The sequence below is a fragment of the Theobroma umbraticum genome, unplaced genomic scaffold, assembly GCF_002168275.2.
Source record: "Theobroma umbraticum cultivar Fairchild unplaced genomic scaffold, ASM216827v3 scaffold_67.0, whole genome shotgun sequence".
NCBI lineage: Eukaryota > Viridiplantae > Streptophyta > Magnoliopsida > Malvales > Malvaceae > Theobroma > Theobroma umbraticum.
Window position 1 is genome coordinate 3,549,465 of NW_018397262.1, and position 6,810 is coordinate 3,556,274.

Sequence of the window (6,810 nt, forward strand, 5' to 3'; positions counted from 1 at the left end):
TAGAAGCACTGAAACGCATTTCCTTTTTATGGCAGATAATTAATCGAAGTCATCCTTTGAAAAGTCAGAGTCAATTTTGTCAAGCTATCTTGGATCTCATATTCAAAGTAGAGGTGGCAAACAGCTACTGCTAGGCATACGCAGGACTGTATCCAAACTCATGCCGTAAGTTTTTGTCTTTTTTTTGGGAAGGCATCATTTCATTGATTAAAAGAAAGCTGTACACTTAAAGACAGGTAGGTCAGAACGCCTTGTTAAGAGAACAAAAATACCACCATAGAAGATGTGCAAAAACAACACCATTAACAGATAGGTGCGGAGGGAAGAGATCCCAACAAGCCAAAAAAACAGGGACAAAAGCTATGCAGAAGCATATCCAGAGTCAAGCCTGATACAGCTATCAAAGATCAAAATATTGAGCAGGTTCACAAATCACAGGGTGCCTTTAAGCCAGAGGGACAGCATAACAGATTTATGAAATCAACCAGCAGCATTTAAGGGAAGAGAGAGAGAGCAAACTGGTTTGAGGCTTCACCGCCCAAAAATCCAGCAAAAGTCCTAAGGTCTAAGCACTCCCTCCTTAGCCAACGTGTCAGCCACATGGTTGGCAGAACGTGCTATGTGAGTAATACTCCATCTATCAACTTTGGCAAGTACGGACCATATTTGAATGACCATTGCTCGCAATCTCCATGACATCTCATTAGGATCGGTAAGCCACTTGACAACATTGCGATTATCAATCTCCATGGCAACTCATGCCATAATTGACTGTTTTTATTAAGTTAAAATTATTCATGAAACATGAAGCTACTGGAAGAGAAAGAATCGATGGTTCAAGAAGTAAAAGTCAATTCCTGATAAGGTAGAAACATGATGAGAAAACATTAGAAAAGAAGAATCAACTTATCAGGTATGCAATGATCAATTCTTAGACATGCAAAGAGGAAAGATTAGAAACTTGTTAAAGAAGCAAAAATGGATAATAGGACAATAGTGGAATGGGAAAAATTGAATTTGACATTTCAATTTGGCACTCAACAAGTAAAAAGAATCGACTTCTAGAGAAGGTAGTTATCGATTCTAACAAAACAAAATGCTCAAAACTTGAAGTGAGACAAGTAAAATCGACTACTTGCAAATGCACTAATCGATTCTCGCTAAATAGAAAGCATTAGACTCAAATCGAAACAAGAAAAATCGATACCTTAAAGAGTAGAAAGATCAATTCTCAAAAAGCAAAAAGTCTCAAGTTGCAAAACAATCGACTTTTCACATGTCCATTAATCGATTCTTGAAGGTCGATTGATGCAAGTCAAGTTGCCCCAACTATTGAAAAATGAACAAAACTTCTCTCTAATGGGAAAAGTTTTAAAAGACCTATTAACACCTTTGTGAATGACCTTTTCAAGTGAAAAGAACAACTAGAAAGAAAAAAAGAGCAAGAAAATCACTCAAAGAGGAGAAGAAAGCAAAAGTTTCTCAAAGTTCATTCCTTTCTCTCTCTACAACAAAACTCTCAAAATAGAACATCATTTCCTAAGCTTACATTCGCGGATTCATTTTCATTCTTTTGTACTAAAACTTAACTCATCAACCTTGTTAGAGGTTCAAAGCTTTGTAATCTACCGTTGTAAGGTTATACCTCCATAGCAAAAGATAGGAAGGTTATACTTTTTTGAAAAGGTAGAGAAGTTGTGCTTGATCCTAAAAAAGTAATGATTTGTATAAGTTGTGTTTGATCTTAAAAAGGCAATAACTTGTTGAAAGGTTGTTCTTGATCCTTAAAAGGCAGTTACTTGATACTTTATTTTGCGGAGCCTTCCTTGGTATGTGAATGTTGACCACCCTGGCATACTCCTTGAACATGCCCTTAATGGCAGTCCACGTTAATCTCTTACTTATATTGTCAACAAACACTGAGTAAAGGCTTTCAATCCATCATCTCTTGCTTTTTTGATCCATCATCTCTTACTCACAAATCTTTATTAAAATAGTAATTACTATTGAAGAACCCCAAGATATTCATAAATCTCTGGTATGCTGTTGTTAGCTAGCAACACCAACTATGAAGACCAACTAGAATAATATTTATGGATTATTCTTTCCTATTATGTATGTAAAACATGAATTATAAGCTGCTTAAGCCATACCAAAATTGTGGTTTGAAAATCCCTTCAAAGCGAGCAATACAACTGAGTACAGAACTATACTGAAATATTTTTTGAACATGTTAATTTTCTTGTCAATGTACCAACATATGGACAAATCGATGCTTAACACAAATCTAACGCGAATGGTTGAAATTATATAATTGTATACAATTATTAATTTGTCCGTTTGAAGTTAATAATTGCTATTAAAGTTTTGCAAGAATGATACCTTTAACTTTCTCTTGCTTTATTTATTTATTTACCTTATTTTTCCTATCCATAATTGTTCTATACTTCAGAGTTAACTTTCACAGATAGTTGATATCTCATGTAGGCTTTTATGCTTAGCTTATATCTCATGCTATTTCTTTTTTAGTACATTCTCTCTTCTTTAACCTTATTGCTTATTGGTCTTAGACTCGGCAAACATTGCTTAAGTTTCTTTTCGTTGTGTAGCCTATACTATAAGTTGGGCGACAACTGCAAGTGACCCAACTTACACTTTTCAAGTATGACCTATATTCCTGTCGTAATGTGCCGGAGTTCGGGAACCCGACCGCTAGACGTGAATGTACTTTGAGAGTCACCACCAATCTTGTTTTAAACGTAGGTGTGATTGGCTACCTAATGCATTTGTTCTATTCGATGAAATCCTAAATCAATTTTAAGTCCATCTAAAAAACAATAACTGATCTACGTATTTTATTTAGAGTTGGGTTCGAGAGTACGATTACGCACAGGGAAGGATTAGCACCCCTATGACACCCGTTCAACGAACAGTACCATTTAATCATATATTACCCTAACCCATTAGTTTTATTTTTATGTTTCCTTAATTTGACTCATTTGATTCACTTTTTATTCGATTAACAAATCAAAAACATTTTGTTTGGGTTTTTTTTTTGTGTTTGATGTACGCGTGATGCAATTGTAACATGCATGGCATAAAATCGAGATAATGACAAACAAAAACTTTTTATTGAGTATATTTTTCAAATCTGCCCATCATGCTGGTGGGATCCGAGAGTATTCTCTCACTTAGGGAGAATGCCCGATAAAATCACCTTCGCAAGTTTAACGAGTAAATCCTATCACGAGGTAGTCATTTGTGAGTAAAAATAGCGTTTTCATAAATGCAAATCCCAGCACTAGCAAAAGCCTTATATTAAAGATATTTCTCCGAACCCTCCCATCGTAGTAGTGGGATTTGATGGCATCTTTTCACCTAGGGAGTTTACCGAAGAAACTCGCATTTCGCAAGCTTCCATGGAAAGTCCCATCATCGGAGCTTCTTGCTCGTATACAGAATATTTCTATATGCCATGACATTTAACAATGCACCATGGTACATGATGTACTTAATTCCAATGTTTGTTTCGTTTCTTTTTTTTTTTTTGTGCGTGTATTTATTGTGCATAAATATTTTACATTTCTACTTTTTATTTCTTTTTTTTATTTTTATTTCGTTATGTATATTATTACGTAAATACTTAGGAGATTTTCCAAGATCATATTTTCAGATCGAATTTCTTTTTATTTTTTATTAATTTATTAATTTTTTTATCATTTTCATTATCTTTTATTTTATTGTTATTATATTTTTTTTAATTTCATAATTATTTATACGTATCCTATCCATTTTGTATTGTTAAGACTAACAAATTTATTGACACCATTAATTTTTTATTTCTTTTATTTATATATTTTGATTATTTGACAAGTTTGTATATTTTGTTTAGTTAAAATTAGGAACACTCGAAATTTCAAATTTAGACCCTCCCATCGTACTGGTGGGGTCCAAATCAAAATCCCTAACCTAAGAAAATTCACTCGGAATTGCGACTTCACGCGTTCCGGATGGTTATCCCATTATCGGTCTCAATCCGAAGACGTTTATTACATTTTTCTACATCATCATTCTAATGTCATTATTATTATTGTTGTTTTCTTAGTTATTATTATTATTATTATTTGTTTCATTTTTTTTACTATTATTGACTATCCACTTTTGCCTTATTATTTTATCATTTTTTATACATATATTTGGTCCTAGTTAAATCTACTTATTTCCTACTTACAAATATTCATCATAAATATATTTCATTTTATTTTTTTGTCAATCTACTTAATTTATTTTCCTAGAATGGTCTAAAATGATACCAAAATTACATTTTTATTAGATAAAATGGGCTAGACCCAAAATCAATAAACCTACAAGCAAAAAAGCAAGGTTTATACCTCTCTAGGTTCAGATTGGCCTAGCTCGAAAACCCACGGAAGGCCCAAGCTTACTGCACCACTCTGTCTCCTGAGGCCCATAAAGCTGAACTCCAAAACGCACACCTTCAATCAATTCTTCTCTCTCGAAACGATGCCGTTTAGGTGGCTTTAAACTCCCTTTTCTCTTCTCCCCCTCATTTTCAGCTTCTTTTTCTCTCTGTAGCAGTGGGTTCTCTCCCTTTTCTCTACCTTTTCTTTTTTTCTTTTCTTTTTTCTTTCTTCTTCTTGCTTCTTCTTCCCCTCGCCACAATCTCTCCTCTCTCCCGTCGGCGTTCCTTTCTTCTTCCTCTGTATCTCTCTTCTCTATTTCTCGGCGTGGACCCTCTCCCCGCGCCGCTTTCTTTCTCCCTCCTTTATCGCCGGCTCTCTCCTCGCCTTTCTCTTTCTCCCTCTTTTTACCGCAGGCCCTCTTTTCTCTTTTTCTTCCTCTAACCACCGGCCCTCTCTTTTCTCTCTTTTTTTTTTCTTATGTGTGGTCCTTCGCTACTAGAAATTAGGATTTTTGATAGCTGATTTTGTGGTTTTTTGTTGCTCTTTCTTGCAGGGATTTCTCCTCCAGTCCTTCTTCTTTCTGCCTGAGGCGCCTTTTTAACTAGCTGGATTGTCCAAAAATTTGGACAATCCAGAGGTGAAATCATGCTCTCTTCTGGGCATGATTTACCACTCCCTTCCCATTTGGGCTATCAGTCTAAGGCATTAAATTTCCCGTAATGATGAGCCAAAAAGGGGGGACTGAGCACGCGCTCAGTCCCTTCCCTGTTTACCTTTTTAGCTTTTCAATTTTTTTTTTCTAAGTCTTTTGAATTTTTTGAATTTTTTGTTTTATTTTATTTTATTTTTATTTATTATGAAAAATGTATCTACAGCTGCCCCTTTATATACATTCTTGAGAATCAAAAATAGTGCAAAGACGTAAACACCGTATATGATTTATATTGGAACGTTTCAATCTAAGTTAGACCTATCTTGACCTATCTTACAATAGATTCGATTTAAAAATTAAAATTTTTAAACTTGATCTGGGCTCACCTACCTTAAAATAGGTTCGTCTTAAAAATTAAAAATTAAAAATTCTTAAACTTGATTCAGGCTTGATCTATCTCAAATAAGTTCGACTTAAAAGTCAAAAATTCTTAGACTTGATCCAGGTTCAACCTATCTCAAAACAAGTTCGACTTTAAAAATTAAAAATTCCTAACTTGATTCAGGCTCGACTTATCTCAAAACAGGTTTGACTTAAAAATTAAAAATTCCTAGACTTAGATTTAGGCTCGACTTATCTTAAAACAGGTTCGACTTAAAAGTTAAAAATTCCTAAACTCGATCTAGGCTCGACTTATCTCACAACAGGTTCGACTTTAAAAATTAAAAATTCTTAGACTGAAATCAGGCTCGACCTATCTCAAAACAGGTTCGATTTTAAAAATTCTTAGATTTGATCCAGTCTCGACCTATCTCACAATAGATTCGACTTTAAAAATTAAAAATTTTTAAACTTGATTCAAGCTCGACCTATCTCAAAACAGGTTCGACTTAAAAATTAAAATGTGAACTTAATTGAATTTACCGTCAAAGTGAAGGACTCAAATCCTTGCATCAAAGTTTTGCAACTTCAATACCTTAGATTGGGTTAATTCTTAACTTTGAAGCTTGAAACATGATTGAATTTCAATTCATGTTCTGAAAATGATCATGTGCAAGGCTAGGCATGTATGCATAATTGAAATGATAGAATGCTTTCATGTTTATGGTTCATTAAGGTTCCCAAACCCTTCTCTTGCTTCAACCAATTTTTTTATCGCAACTTTGAATCATCTTTGTCTGCGTTTTTCTTCATCAGTTGATATTCTTAATTTTCCCTAGGCAGGCCCTTCTCTCTCTCTCTCTCTCTTTTGGACACTTGGCAGCACTTTTTTTCAAGTGTTTGTCGAGGCTTCATTGTCTCTCTACCTCTTCTTTAAGTCTTTCTTTAAACAACGAATGTAATTTCTTGCTCAAATAGTTCATTTCCTTACCAGTTATCATTCATTTTCATGACAATCCGTATGTTGGATTATGTAATGGTGGGAAACAAGGTTCGAAATATAAAAAGAAAGGAAGATTTCATATATAAAAAGTGCAATAAGGATTGAAGGAAGGGAAATTTACAAAGCAATGATTAGATTATTCAAATAATGAAAACTCAGACGATTTAGAGTAAACAATCCGATCCTCTGATTTTGAAAATTGTCCTTAATTGATGTCTTGAGTAAATCTGAAGTTTCTGGATACCATGACTTCATGCATTCCAGATGGTCATTCCATCATCGGTCTCGATCCTAAGACGTTTATCACATTTTTCTACATCATCATTCTAATGTCATTATTATTATTATTG